A 15,996-nucleotide genomic window follows, 5' to 3' on the forward strand; every position below is an offset into this window, starting at 1 on the left:
ACATGCATTGATGTGGTCCAGCTCGCACCTCATGGATTTTAAAAAGTGCTCAAATATGCGCATGTTTCCCGGTACATGTACAAATCATAAAATTCAAAAATTGGTGACGTGGCCGGGGAATGGGCGGGGCATGAGCAGGCTGCATTTGTAACATGTATTCTGTGTGCAGGTATTTACGTGCACAAGTGTTCGCCTGAGTCCCCTACTGTGTAACTTTAGTTTTGCTATGGACGGTGTGTAACTATTAAAATAAAATAAACTAGGCTACTCAGCTGGGTTTTAAAGGTTGGTGCTAATAGAGTAAAAGGGAGGCAAGTTAGCTATGGGGTTTACAAAGTCTTCTCCTTTACTGGGGCAAACTGGGAACAAACTGGGGAAACAGGTATTTGCGTCGGCTTTCGTATATACTAAAATGCCCCCATTTATGTGATTGAGACGTCATTTTCGTGCACATGCGCATGTCGTTATAAAATTATGTGCACATGTATGTACGTATAGCTGATTTTATAACACTTGAACTTATTCACACATATATGTGTGTATGTTATAAAATCACCGCAGCCATGTGCATGAGCCAGCACATGGGGAGATCCAAGATGGTTGACAGATAGTTAGCGGTGTGAGGACTCTCTTGGGTGATTACCTTATTTTATTGCCTTCTGTTTAATTTTTGTCCTTTGAATGGGCAGAAAGAGGAAACTGAGGTCTGGGCCTTTCCCCGTGGCCCCTCCAATGATCCCCTTGACAGGCCCAAAGGACGCCCACGTCGTGCGCAGCAGCCCATTGCCAGGGATTTAGGCACGGAAGAGAGTGGGAGGGGAATCTGAGCTCCACTTTCCCCTGGCTCTCTTTCACCTCTGAGTCCAGTAGAGGGAACACCACCTGGTAATCCAGCAGCTGTGAGAGCTACCCGGGAGTCAGTGAAGATGCCAACAGACTTGGTTGCGGGCGCAGCGTTTCCTGTGGGGAGTGATGGGGTAATTGCTGCAGCTGCTATTCCATCATTTGAACTCAGATCGCAGGGTAAGGATGTCTTTTGAGATTGTAGACTGGGAAGCACCGAGAGAAATAAAGAAAGTGTATTAACTGAACTTTCATTATCTTCTATATAGTTAGCTATAGTTCAAAGACCTTCTGTTTTTCCCTGGAAGCTGTATGGGAAGCCATAGCGGAATAACGGCATTCAATTTTTCAACAGTTTTCTCCTTTTGTACAGAAATGCAATGATTTGGAGCATAAAGTTTCTGTTTTGTCTAGTACAATCACTAACTTGGGACAACAACTCACATCTATAAGAGAAGTGTATTCTATTCAACAGACCCAGCTTGCATTGTTTAAAGAAAATGTTAATATTGCTTTAAAAATTGAAAATCTTGAGAACATTGTAAGGAGTAAAAATCTCAGATTTATTAATGTCCCTAAACTGCCATTAATATCTCCTAGGGAGATGATTAAGAGATATCTAATTACAATTTTGCAGGTTCCTGAAAATGCAATTCCCCCTGTTTCTAAAATATATTATTTACCACAATTTAAGAGTGGTATGGATGGTACACAGGGAGATGGAACGGAGTCCTTGGTTCCAGCTGCAGGACCCACTGTGGATGTTTCTACCATACTTAAAACTTCGGATACCGAGTTGGCAGTTCCAGCATCGCTTATTGTGGTACTAGATCTTGAGCCTGATAAAGATTGGTTATTGAGACCCTTTTTTCAACATAGATCAGAATTGTGCTTGCAGCTTAAAGTAAAGGTTTTTCCAGATGTCTCTAGACAGTCTCAAAAAAAGCAGAAATAATTTCCCTTAATGTGCTTGCAGGTTCAGCAAGTGGGGGGTATTTTCTTCCTTAAATTTCCATGCAAATGTATGGTTAAATAGCAAAATAATTCATATATTTTTTATGACCCCCCCCCCCCTCAATTGACCCAATTTTTGATTGATAAAACAACCTTCTGTTGTTTCCTCGAACAATCTCCAGTCATAATAATTTGCAAATACTTCCCATTATGTAGCATGGCTGTTGTTACTTGATCATTACTTTTTTTTTTTTTTTGTATTATTCCTTGGGTTGTAGATTGGATCTCCCCATCTTGAGAACTTGAATAAGGAATTGAGTGTGAAAATTTGAGTTTACCTCATGTTGTATACTTTTTATTTTATTTTCTCAATTTTATATTTTCTTTCAAGATTATATCTTGTATATTTTGAAATCACATAAATAAAAAATAAAAAATAAAATAAACTAGGCTACTCAGCTGGGTTTTAAGGGTTGGGGCTAATAGGGTAACAGGGAGGCAAGTTAGCTAGGGGGTTTACGAAGTCCTCTCCTTTACTGGGGCAAACTGGGAACAAACTAGGGAAACAGGTAATTACGTTGGCGTGCGTATATACTAAAATCCCCCCATTTATGCGATTGAGGTGGCATTTGCGTGCACATGCACATGTCGATATAAAATTATGCGCACTTGTATGCACATATAACTGATTTTATAACAGACAAACATATTTTCACATCTATGTGTGTATGTTATAAAATCACCATGCTGTCTAAATATTAGACTATGAGCCAGCAAATGCGTGCATATGTGCGCCCATGCGCGAGTCTTAAAATTCACCTCTGGAGTGTTTTGCCACTCTTGGGGGCTACTTTGCATCTCTAATGGTGCGGTGGTGTGGTGTGCTGATGCCACATTTTGAGCTACCTTTATCGCTAACTTGTAGTTTTTCCTGCCACCTTTTATGTGTCATCCCCCCTTCATGGTGCCTTAGGATGTTAATGCTACTTTTGGTGTCATTTTGTCTCTCATGCTGCCTTCGATAGTTCAGGACTCTGTTGTTGGTATCTTCTTTTAAAGCCTTTTTTTTCCTCCACACTGGTTGTTTCTTTGCTCCACTGATGGTACCTTGTTGAACTCCTGCCACTGCTGGTACCCCTTTACCCCTTTATGGTGCCTTAGGTTCTTCATGCCACTGTTGGTGCCACATTGACATAGTCTTGATGCGTTGTCATGGCTTAACCCTTTTGATGATGTTTATACACCAATTTCATTAGAAGTGATTAGAAAATTCCAATTTGAGAGCCCAAAATAAGCTGCATTGCTTTCCCCATTGACTATAATGGCAAACAAATGAACAAATAAAAACATATATATATTTTGTTTGTTTGAAAATAATTACATTAATTTAGGTGCTCTATGACATTAATCAATGAACCAAACCACAAGTTTTTTCCTCTGGACATCTCGAATAATCAGCACAATGTGCAGGGGAAATATGGAGGAGGGACCTACTCATATAGCATATATCCTATCTAGAAGCCCTTGTAGACAGACACATTCCTCTCACACAGGTGACATGGTTGGTGGGGAAGGTGGTAACTGAGCAACTCTGATACCCCCTGGGCTCTAATCTGCCCCCACTCCTAGCTGGATTCTGCCAATTACATATAAGGAAAATGCAACACAGAATTTGGATGTAAAATCCGCAGCCATTTATTAGAGTCCCTAACAGGGGAGTCTAATTTAGGCACCAAGTCCAGTCATTAATGTTTAAAAAATTGCCATTGGGCATGTGCCATTAACTCTGGTTTCCATCCAAGCAGAGCCATGGGGTCTCTCAAGCTATAAGCCCCCAGAACAGGCATCGTGACCACCAATCACCGGATGGGATATCAGCCCAGGCCACCACAAAGCAAGACCCTGGCAGAGGCCATCTGTTGGAGGGGATCTCGGCTAGGCTGCCACAAAGCAAGCCCCGCTGGTGCTCCTCCCCATGATCCAGCGATTGATCCACGAAGCGCCGAGTATGGGTCCGACGTTGATCATCCATGGCAAACTAGTGAGTGCCCTGAGGTCTCTCGCATACAATTGGCACCTCCCACCTTCCTTCTATGCCTCTGTATTTACAAATGCTTTCCTGGACTCAGTTGTGCTGCCAGGACAGAATAACAGACAGAGTTATTTGTTAGATAGCTGGTTTACGCCTATCTACTCAAGAAGGGGGGGGGGGGGGTAGGAGGGGAACCGCTCCACTTGGGGGCCCGAGGAGGAAGAGACTGAGCCAAGGGGAGCCAATGGGTTTTACATTGCCTGCTGGCCATCCTGCCCCCAATGCAGCTGGATAAGTCATTTATCCAGCTATCTAGCAGTTGATGATTTTCAGTGGACCACTGGATAGCCAGATAAGTGCTTTCTGTATCTGGTTCATGTAAAATAGCATAGACTCGCATATATGCTATTTTATAAACCCAAAAATAAATGTATAAGCAATGGTACTTGAGTAAATTAGCATGTGTAAAAAAGGGGTGGGCCAGGGGTATTCCATTCTGAGGTGAGACCAACATTTATACAAGTAAATTACTATTTTATAAGTAATTTATACAAGGAGATTTGGCATATATTTACACTTGTTCTATGTCTGCAGTAAATGATTTAAAACATCTTAAAAGTGAAATACTGCGGGGTTGGACATCTGGGTAAAATGGGGGGGTGTTCTGCTTGAAGAGCCAGGTGTTACACGCCCCGCCCGTGGCCGTCCGCATACAGGCCTGCTCACCTTCATGGTTCCACAGTGGGTCCCGGGATGACCTCCCTCGCGGTAGTTGCCAGCCCTGCCAGGCCCCGGCGTTCCGCGGTGGCGGTCGCCGGGCCTTCCACTGTGCACCAGGCCTCACGCCGAGGCTCGGCATCCTCTGCCATGTTAGCCATGCCCCTATGCATGTGCGCGCAGACTGCCTGGACTCATGTAGGGCCAAGGGCGGGTCTTAGCTCTGTGGCACGCCCTGATTGATCCCTCGATATAAGGAAGTTCCTGTCTATGCTTCCTTGCCTTGGCAATCGGGTCGGTTTGTTCAAAGATTGCCTCTGCGTTTGTTCCTGCTCTTGCCTGTTCCTAGTCTCATTCCAGGATCCTTCTGTTCCAGTTCTGTTCCTGACTTGTTCCTGCATACTAGTTCCTGTGTCCTGCTTGTTCCTGTGTTCGTCTGTCTGTCTACCTAGGTAGTACCCTCAGACTGTCTTTCTGGTACTGACTTCAGCTTGTTCCTGACCTGCCTGCCTGCCTGCCACCTGCCTCAAAGACCTCAGCTTGTTCCTGACCTGCCTGCCTGCTGCCTGCCTCAATACCTCAGCCTGCCTTTGATGTCGTCTGACCTCCTGTACCTGACCCCTGCTTTACTGACCATTCCTCGGACTGTCCTCTGGATCTTGACATTTGCCTGCTTGACCTTGTCTCCAGATTCTGGCTCTGTTCCTCGCCTTGTCATCACCAACTCTGTTCTGGTTTTCCTTGTTCCAACCAGCCTCCAACTTCGAACCCGATCGCGCTTCCCCTGTGTCCATGGGCACGCTAGACTTTCATTCTCTCAGGAAACCCTGCGAGGCCCACGTAAGTCCAAGAGGCACAGGTCCCTACGGGCTCCTTCCGGGGGGGGGGGGGGGGGATCTCGGGCTTCCAGTGATGAAGCTCTTCACAGCCTCTGTCTCCTCCAGTGCTCTGCCCCCTGGGGGTACTTACCTCTTGTTCCCTTTCAGGAGGCGTTCCTTCACTGTCCCAGGACAAGGGTCCACCCCCGAGCGCAACACCAGGAGGGTCTTGATGATCTGCAGATGCACTGAGTGAACTGGTAGACTAATTGATAAAACTGGTAATTTCTTTTCCATATGCATGATAGAAAATCTTCTGACTTAACTTATGTAAAGGCCTACATAAGGGAAAAAATGACATGAAATTAATCCGATGAAATCTCCATGCATATATTTTTAAAGTTAGACATAAAAATATGTGAGTGTAACAGCTGAGTTCTAATTATCTGGATAAATATCAAATTATCTGGGTAAGCATTGTCTTTGCCATTTCTTAGCCAGATAAATCTTGAAAGCAGCACTTATCTGGATAAATTTCAATTTATCTGGCAATGAAAAGGCACTTATCGGGTCATGTTTTCATTTATCTGGTTAAGCAGTGGCACTCATCTAAACAAGTTCTGATTTATCCAAACTCAAATAGAGCTACTTATCTGCTAAGTCAGAGAGGCTGATAAATCTCAAAAAATACTACTTATCCAGATTATAAAATACTCGTAAATATACCCTGCAACCTTCCTTTAACTCAACTTAAAGGGTCAAAAACAACAACATTAGGGTACCCATTCTCCTTTTTAGGGTCCTTTCCCCAAAAGAAATTAAAGAAACCTTAGGAGCAGGAACAGACATCCTGCCCCCTATAAGGGGTAACTAAAAATCCACACTGCAAAATGGTGTCTTGCGATATTATATTCTATGGACTCCACCACTGCAATCTCCCACATGGGATAAAGATACTAGTGATTTATAGTATATACATAGTTCCTCTATGTACTCACCACCATGTACATAATGTTACATAAGATATATAAAGTTCTCTGTTACAGTCTTTTCTCTCTGGTACACAGCTGTTATGTACCCAGTTCTATTGATTTCCTCCTCCTTCCTTTACCTCTTCTCCCTACCTGCCTAATCCCAAACTCATTTATTGTACTTTCCTCCTTTCAGTTAAATGTAAACCGGCATGATGTGCCTTACAAATGTCGGTAAAGAAAAGCCTATAAATAAATAAATAAATAAATAGATGGGAGAATTAAACCCCTACCAACGTCTGCGTCTATTCACCCTTTCCGTATGGAGCAATCCTCTTAAAGGAGACCCAATAGGGTTCTCTACCCTGTAATGATCTACCACATTAAATATAGATGCAGTCTCATTAGTTTTTGTGCAAATTTAATAGATTGTGCAATTAATGCAGTTTTATTTCAAGCAATATGGTTTGTAAGGGTTAACTTTACTCTCTGCAAATATTTAGCACCTTTTCATAAATTTACTCCTATTGGCACCTAATTAAAACTTCCTCATGAATCTTCAGAAAATACAATACACACCCAATAATCTGTAGTAAAACTTTATTGGGTATGGTGAAAAGATTCTAATTTAAAAAAATAGAATGAGAAGTAGGGAAGCGCAGACCAAAAGTTTATGTTCATAAGTCCATAAGTCGAAAGGGGGGCTCAATTTCGGTCAATATGGACATATGTAGAATTCCATAAGTTGAGTCTATGTCCATACGTGCACCGATTCCCTAAATAAAAATTTAAACCCCTCACCCTCCTTAATCCCCCCCCCCCAAGACTTACCAAAACTCCCTGGTGGTCCAGCGGAGAGTCAGGACGCCATTCCTGTATTCCTTTGCGAGGAGCACGTGATGTCGGCGTCACGTCGGAGTGACGCGGACGTCACGTGATTCCCCGCGCGTTCGCTCCGGGACCCTCCGGGACCCTCGTTGGACACACCCCGGCCCCGCCTCCACACCCCAGCTTGGGGGTGTGGAGGCGGGGCCGGGGTGATTCCAAGTCCTCCGGCACAGTGGCCGTGCCGGAGGTTTGCGTGCCGGCAGCTGGCCGGCGTGCGTAACTCCATCAAATAAGATAGGGGGGGATTTAGATAGGGCCAGGGTATGGGTTAGGTAGGGGAAGGCAGGGGAAAGGTGGGGAGGGATCCAAAAAAAATTTCCCTCCAAGGCCGCTCCGATTTTGGAGCGGCCCTGGAGGGAACAGGGAAAGCCATCGGGGCTCCCCTAGGACTCGGCATGTGCAAGGTGCACAAGTGTGCACCCCCTTGCGCGCGCCAACCCCGGATTTTATAACATGCGCGCGGCTGCGCGCGCATGTTATAAAATTGGGCGTAGATTTGTGCACTCCGGGTTTCGCGCACAAATCTACGCTCACGCATACGTTTTAAAATGTGCCCCAATATTTCTAGAACATTGCATTGATGACTGTAAGGAAAGGTTAATGAGCGTTATTGTTTTATTTGTGAAGCTACAGCATTTCACCGTGTCTTCACATTTGCAGATAATGTTAAAATAATGACTATCTCTTTGATTCAAAATATATCATTTTTCTTGTTGTTTACCTTCTTAATATTTAATTATTCACTATTCAGAACACAGTTTGTTTGGAGGATAAGCAGCCACAGATTATGATATATTTTTGACGTGCAAAATAATCAGGTCATAAAAGCCGTAATGCTTAATGTGCTTTAGTAGATTACTAGCATTTATTTTCAGTTCATCAAATTTTCAACCCCCTATAGCCCTGAACTATTAGACTTTCTCTGCTAGATTATGTGTTTGGTAGTTTGGTTTATACTTATATTAAGTTTCAAGTTCATTAAACTAAATGTTTTCACATCATCAAAAAGGATGGCATTCTAGATGCAGTGTTTTGTCAAGATTAGAAAGCTAATATGAGCAGAATAGAAGAACACATTTTAAAATTATTTTTAACCTGAATTAATAGAGAGGGCCATATTCAGTCACTGTCTGGATAGAAAAATTAACCTAGATAAACTTCTCTGGCTGACTTTGGAAGTATATTCAATGCTATTGAATATACTCAACACTATTGAATATAGCTGGCTATCTTAAAGTTATCTGGCTAACTTTGAATATCGGGGTCAGCTGGATAACTTAACAGGCTAACTTAACTCCTCCCAGGTACACCCCCCAGAACGCCTCTAAGTTAGCCAGTTAAATTCTGCCATTAGCTGGCTAGAATTTAGCCAGATATTTTCTGAGTTATCCAGCTAAAGGCTTTTGAATATGGACCTCAATAGTAGCAGATTGTACACGATGGAATGAATTTTAAAAAACACGGTCACTATCTACCAGCTTAAGGCAAGGATTTATGCAGGTAGTTCACCTCTGCTCACATAAGATGGGATTTCAAAGAATAAAAGTACTCAAATTGTTGCACAACAGATAAACTTTTAATTGCATTATGGGGTCTTTGCAATAAAACATAATTTGCAAAGCAAGGGTCTTTTGTGTATGCTATGAAAAATAGCATGCTATAAAATTAGACCTTAATCTGCATATTAAGATAGTCCCCCATCAAATTTAAGGTATGAGCATGATAATTAGTATTTAACTGCATGAGAGAACGTCATATGAAATGAGGATTTACTGAGACCACAGTAAATAGTGTGGTATGCAGCCTCCTCCTGGTATTTGTCATGGTCCTGGTAAGTGTAAAAACAACACCTGACTCATACCAGGGTTATTTATATATATATATATTTTTTTTTTCATTTTTTATTTATGATTTTTTTCAATTACATTCAAGAAAAACACTTGAGTTGCAAACACAGAGACAAAAATTACATAAATGATTATAAAAGAACATTTTTAAAGGAAAAAAAGAAAGGAAAAAAAAGAAAATTGTCTCAATATCCAAGTTCTCTAAAAGAGGGATCCTATCACAACCTTAAGAAATAACAAAAGTAAGAAACAGACTGGGTAATCGGGGATCATACTCAATTTCAACGGAGCCTATGCCAAACCCTTGTGCTCAGTCTATGGCAATAGGAGAGAAAGATAAAGTAATTGGCAATGCAACCTTATCAGACAAAAATGCAGTAAGTTGGGAAGATAGAAAATATATGAGTTACTCTGGTACTTAATTAAACATTTGCAGGGAAATTTTAACAGAAATAGTGCATCTATCCCAATACCTTCAGCCTCAGTAATAAAAACTGTTTCCTTCTCTTTTATATCTGTCTTGCTAAATCAGGATAAACATTTACTTTAAGATCAAAGAAAGTATCCAAACGATGACGAAAAAATAATTTTAATATCCAGTCCCGGTCAGATTCCAGTAGAAAGGTGACAAGTGATGCTGGGAAATCAGGTCTTTCTGGGTTGTCTCCAATAGATTAGTGAGATCCATCGGTGGTGAATCCACTGGGGATATAATATTGAAACCCTTTTGATCTGAAAAAATACTTTTAGACTATGGGATGTAATATACCCTACATATTAAGAGCAAAGCTTGATAAGGAATCTTAAGAACTTCAAATAAATATTTTTTTCCACATTTCCTTAGAAGGTGTTGTAAGGTCTTTTGGAAAGTTTATTATATGAAGGTTGTTCCCATGTATCTGATTTTCCAGGGGTTCAAGTCTGTTAATTAAGATTTGATTTCCTTTAGTTATAGAATGCTGGATTTCTGAAATTTTATCAATTTCCAATTTGAGATTTGAACAGGAATTTTTATTGGTGGATACCCCATTTTCAACCATTTTTAATTGGTGGTCTAACAGACCTAAAGAGGTGACCAAGGGATTTATTTGTTTGGAAATATTTTTATTCAGTTCCTGAATTCCTTCTCAAATCGATTCCAAGGTAAATGAAACTGGTCTTACCAACTCCAAAATCGCAGTTCCAGTATTTTCTATAAGAGTCTTCTCAAATTGCCTCACTGCAGCATTGTTGGCACAGTCCCTAGGATCTCTGAATGCTTCAAGTGGTTTCACAACCCCTCCCGAAGCCTCACCACCTAGAGACTGTTGAAATCCTTCAGCATCCACTGATGCCAATTCTTGAAATGCTGAAACTGCTCTAGTCTCAGCGGGGTTTCCTGGGGCACTCCATTGCACCAGGGAAAATGATGTCATGAGCTCAGGGAGGACATCGGGTTCCACTTACTTTCAGCATTCCTCCGGCGAACCAGCTTCCAGTGCCAAAGATCCCCACAGCACATGGACATCCATCGGGCCCAAAATCTGAGATTCCGATATAACAGGTAAAACTCCTAGCGTTTTCTGCCGGAGTGGGGCATGTCAAGTCAGTACAATGCAACCCGGTGTGAACGTCTCAGTGCTGTCTGCTCAGTCAGCCATCTTGGTCCCTCCCATATATATATATATATATATATATATTTTATACCCTCTGTACTGTGGTTCATAATCCTCCATGATAACCAACCCTTTCAGTTTCAGATGGTTAGCCCTTGCCTCTTGAACCTGGTAATCACAGATTGGCCTTCTCATGTTTATTTATTTATTTTTATTTATTTAAGTTTTTTTATATACCAACATTCAAGACAATAGTCCCATCATGCTGGTTCACATGAAACAGGAGTGCAAAATAAACTTAAACTTGAACAATAGTGCGGAAAAAGCAGTTACATGTAACAAGGAAAATAGAACTTGGAGTGAGAAGGAAAAAGGAAAAGGAAAACCAGCTAATTGTTTCCACATAGCAGGAATCCCCCAAGTGACATTCACCCATAAGGCAGAGAGGCATCTCCCTGGTTCATTGTAGAAATCTCCCTACCCGAGCCCTCCCTTGCATAACAAAAATCCTCTAAAAATGATCCCCTGGCACATGAAAGAAAGAAAAACCCTGTTCCTCCAAAAGATATACACCTAGGCTTAGCAGGGAACCTCCTGACATTCTAACAGGCATCTCCCTGGCACAAAAGAGGAACACCCCTACCCTCTGAACATCACCCCCTTCTGCTTGTGAAGATGCTGTCCTCCAGATTAGTAAGTCCTGTTCCTGGAGGGATAAGAGTGAGATTATGGGGAATGGCCTCCTATGTGAGTCTTGATATTTTACCCATAGACCTTGGAGCCACATATGTGGTTTGAAAATTTTCTACAAAATAAATATACTTAGAGATAATTGCTGTTGAAGCAAGATCTGGTGAGAGCAGAAATTTGCCGTGGATAAAAATTGGTATCTAACTTGCTAAACTATTTTGCTTGCTGAGGAGAGTTTGATTAAACTTTAAATATATATTATTTTTTGTTAGGGAGTTTGCCGAGATGAGTTTGTGCTCTGAAATATAAGTTCTTTTTGGAAGTTTGCTTGCTTGCTTATGTTTTGAAGTATATTAGTTCTTTCTCTTTGGGAGTTTGCTAGATCTGCTCCTTAGTTAGTTTGTAGTTGAATAAAGCTTTATTTGTTTTAAGTGAAGGACTCATTTGGATACAGATAAATAGAAAGGCAGGGTCGAATTAAACCTCTATTCTGAGGAAGCTGCTGATGAAGCAATGGCTGGTAAGAATAGGACTTTTCTTAGGATAAATACTGGGTTCTGTCTAACTTATTAAACTATTTTGCTTACTGAGGAAGTTTGATTAAGCTTTAAAGGCTATTATTTTCTATTGGGAGAAATTTCTTACTGAGGGGAGTTTGTGCTGTAAACTATGGTTCTTACTATTTGGCAGCTTGATTTACATTTTTTTTTCTCATTTCCTTTCATTTTGGAAGTGAAAACAAAAGTTGAACATTGCCAATACTCAAAAATTGAACATCCCTTTGGACTTTCCCCCTGTGTTCATCCTTTCCCACTTCTCTGGTTGCTACTTAAAACATCTTTGGGGCTAGTGAAGTCAAAATAGAGCGAGTGTGAACGCAGACAAATCCTGCCCTGCTAGATCCTATGTTCATGCTGCCAGCTGGCCTTGAGGCTGGTGCCATTTTGAAAATGGGAACTGGTAGGGCAGGAATGACTTCTGTTCCATTTTGAATTTGGAGACCCCACAGAAGAGGTAAGAGATATCCGGGGAAGTGGGGGTAGAAGAAGGCATGTAGAGGGATGTTCGGCAGCACTGGGAGATTTAGAAGGGGAAAGCCCTCCTTTTCCTTTTGTTTTGTCTTATGTTTCTTGTTTCCTTTTTTTTTTACTCTTTGCTTTGGTATTTTATTTCTTTTCTAATAAAAGAAACAAACTGAAATAAATATCCCATGAAATAAAAGAAGAATACGAAAAATACAAAACAAGAATCTGAAATTACATGAAAATCTTTTTCGTGCACACCCCTATTCTAGAATGCACCCCCATCAGACCTATAATCTTGATTATTTTTAATTATGCAAGCACCTTGAATATTACCTCAAAGTGCTTTTTATGTTCTTTTTGAGCTGTGCAACAATTATTTGGAAGACGTCTCCTGCAATTGATATTTGGTACATGAAATTCATCTGCAGAAATGCTCACAGCAGGTGGTCAGCTCTGCAAAAAGCTAAAATGCCATAGTAGTGGGAGAGCGGGGAGATGCTAAGTGACCACATCTACCTATGCAGCAATAGAGAATTATGTGCAGGGGTGGCATCGTGTGTGAATCCCCCGCCCCCCCCAAGTACAACTCCTGTGATACTGGTTTGAATGAATTTTGATGATGAGAGTCAGTGTTACTTTCCTTTCTGGGACGTATTTGCCACCCATCAATAATCGGTGTCTAAAGTTCACAGAAAACAGGACAGGAATAGTTTGAAAATATTAAAAATACATATGCCTAGCTATATTACATTTTAATAAGATACATATTAATATTTCTAACTTGATTTCTGATAATGTTATCTTACCATGTTTTAAATCGTGATCTTACTTTCCAATCTGCAAAATAGTTTTTTTTCTATATTTCTTTTCTATTACATATTTTTCAGCTTCACATGGAGATATGCCTTGTAATTATAGTAGAACTTGTCCAAGCTCTGTTGTACTTTAATTATAATAACACGAAAAAAAGTTGTTTTTAAGTCACTTAACATTTTGAGCTCTTGTTCTGTGTATCACATACACAGACACCCTCACCCACACATGCCACCTCCCAGGCAAATACATTCAAGCACATTGCACACCCATCTCTTATCTTCTCTGCTGTTAATTACCATTTCCTGTTCCATTCACTTTTTTTTTTCATGATTCACGCATCCCCTTATTATTTCAACCTTACATGCTGTCAAAAAATTTGCAGTTGCCTTCACACATTTTATTTTAAAGTTAAGGGTTATATTGTCTATCTTTTACTGAATCCTTTTGAATTAAACATATTTGATATTAAAAATGTAAAAAGGCTAAAGTATCAGTGAGGTTCTGCATTTTTCATGATAGATTTTCTGGCATAAAAAAACTTGAAAACAAAAGACTAATCAAATGATATGTGTATACATGCCTACACAATGACTTTTTTCCTTTACATTTTAAACCACCTTTCTCAAATCACCCTTCTCAAATATTTTCCTTCTTAGTACTATTGCTGTTGCACTGATATATGGCAGCCTTTTATTTCTCCTCTGCAAATAAGTCACTGATCAGTAACAGTTTCTGAGTGTAATCCTCTTTGAAGTAGCTGACAGAAGGAACAGATCTAAATAAATAAAATGAAATAAATAACATTTAAAAGTAGTTATAATAATGGGGAGGATATGCAAGGTTTGTTATTATCTATGCTCATAAAGTAAGATATAAATTGACTAAATGTGTTCGAGTGGATATGCAGCACCCTCAAACTGCATGTATAAGTTCAGAATGTGAATAAATGTGGCTGCATACAAAAAAAGCTGTTCTGGTGGACATTTTAGGTATGTGTTGTAGATCTACCCAATGGGGTAGATTTTTTAAAAAAGCGCGTTCGCGTACTTTTGTTTGCGCACCAGGCGCAAACAAAAGTACGCTGGATTTTATAAGATACGCGCGTATCTTCTAAAATCCTGGATCGGCGCACGCAAGGCTGCCGATTTTGGGCAGCTGGCGTGCGCCGAGCCGCGCAGCCTGTCACCGTTCCCTCCGAGGCCGCTCCGAAATCGGAGCGGCCTCTGAGGGAACTTTCTTTCGCCCTCCCCTCACCTTCCCCTCCCTTCCCCTACCTAACCTACCCCCCCGGCCTTATCTAAACCCCCCCTACCTTTATCCACGGATTTACGCCTCCCGGAGGGAGACGTAAATCCATGCGTACCAGCGGGCTGCTGGTGCGCCGAGACTCGACCCGGGGGCGGTTCCGGAGGGTGCGGCCACGCCCCGAAACGCCCCGGGCCGAAACCACGCACCCGAAACGCCACGTCCCGCCCCCAAAACGCCGCGTCGTTTGGCCCCGCCCTGCCACGCCCCCTTCCGAAAACCCCGGGACCTACGCGCATCCCGGGGTTCTGCGCGCGCCGGCGGCCTATGGAAAATAGGTGCGCCGGCGTGCAAGGCCCTGCTCGCGTAAATCCGGGCGGATTTACGCGAGCAGGGCTTTTAAAATCCACCTGAATATGTTTAATTGTATTTTAATTCAGTTTATTGAATTTTAAAAAGTAATAAGAGATAGAAAACATATCTGCACAATGTACTCATTTGGTCAGACAGACATTTAGAAAAAAAGTGAAGGCATGGTTATTTCCTAGCACTTGATTTTGACTGAAGTTTGGTGGATGTAGCTGAATCCATATTTTTTGTGCTGTTCTTTTTATTTTTAATAGTTTTATTTTTTGTTTTATATAGTTTTATTTACTACGTGTATTTTATTCTTGTTAGTTTTAGAAACGTATAGTTGTAAGCTTACTGCATACCGTTCCGGCCAGAATCCACTGAGTGAGTGGTATATAAGAAACTGCAAATAAATAAATAGCTAGATTAGCAGATAAAGCATTATGATCAAAAGTCAATACCATATGTTATTAACAAACTGAGGTCCCACTCCTGGTTGAAGCATGTAAGTTTTTCATCCCTTTTATATTATATTAAATAATTATAATAATTATTATATTTATAATTATTTATAATTAATTTATAATTATTTATAATTATATTTATAATTATTATAATTATAATAATAATTATATTAAATAATTATAATAATTATCGGCTCGGGTGCAGCCGATAAACAAAAAAGCAATCAGGCCTCACTAAAAAAAATGAACGATGTGAATCAGAATCGGAACCGGAACCGATTCCGGTTCCGATTCACATCTCTAGTATATAAGTTGTGCACACTTATCTGACTGATTTCCAAATTATTCAACTAGGTAGGGCCTTTCCCGTTACTTAGACTGACAAAGTTGAATTTATTCAGATAAGTAGCAGCACTTATATGGCTATATTATTATTTTTCTGGCTAAATAGCAGCAGCAAGGCCTACATAACCAGATAAGTTTGAAAAGCACTACTTGTCCATCTAAGTAGCGCTCTTTAGACTTATTGACAATGTGTTGCTATTTAGCTGACTAAATAGGCATTTATCTGGATAAGTCCAAACTTGCACACCTCATGGTTTTTCCATTTGCGAACATTTGTTGAACTCACATTTTATAACCTTTTCAAACTGGTTATAAATTACAATAGCAGCTTTGCGTGCACCCATATACGTGTATAAATGGGCAGACATAAGCAGTTTTGAATATTATCCTCTAAG

This window comes from Rhinatrema bivittatum, chromosome 2, assembly GCF_901001135.1.
Source record: "Rhinatrema bivittatum chromosome 2, aRhiBiv1.1, whole genome shotgun sequence".
Taxonomy (NCBI): Eukaryota; Metazoa; Chordata; class Amphibia; order Gymnophiona; family Rhinatrematidae; genus Rhinatrema; species Rhinatrema bivittatum.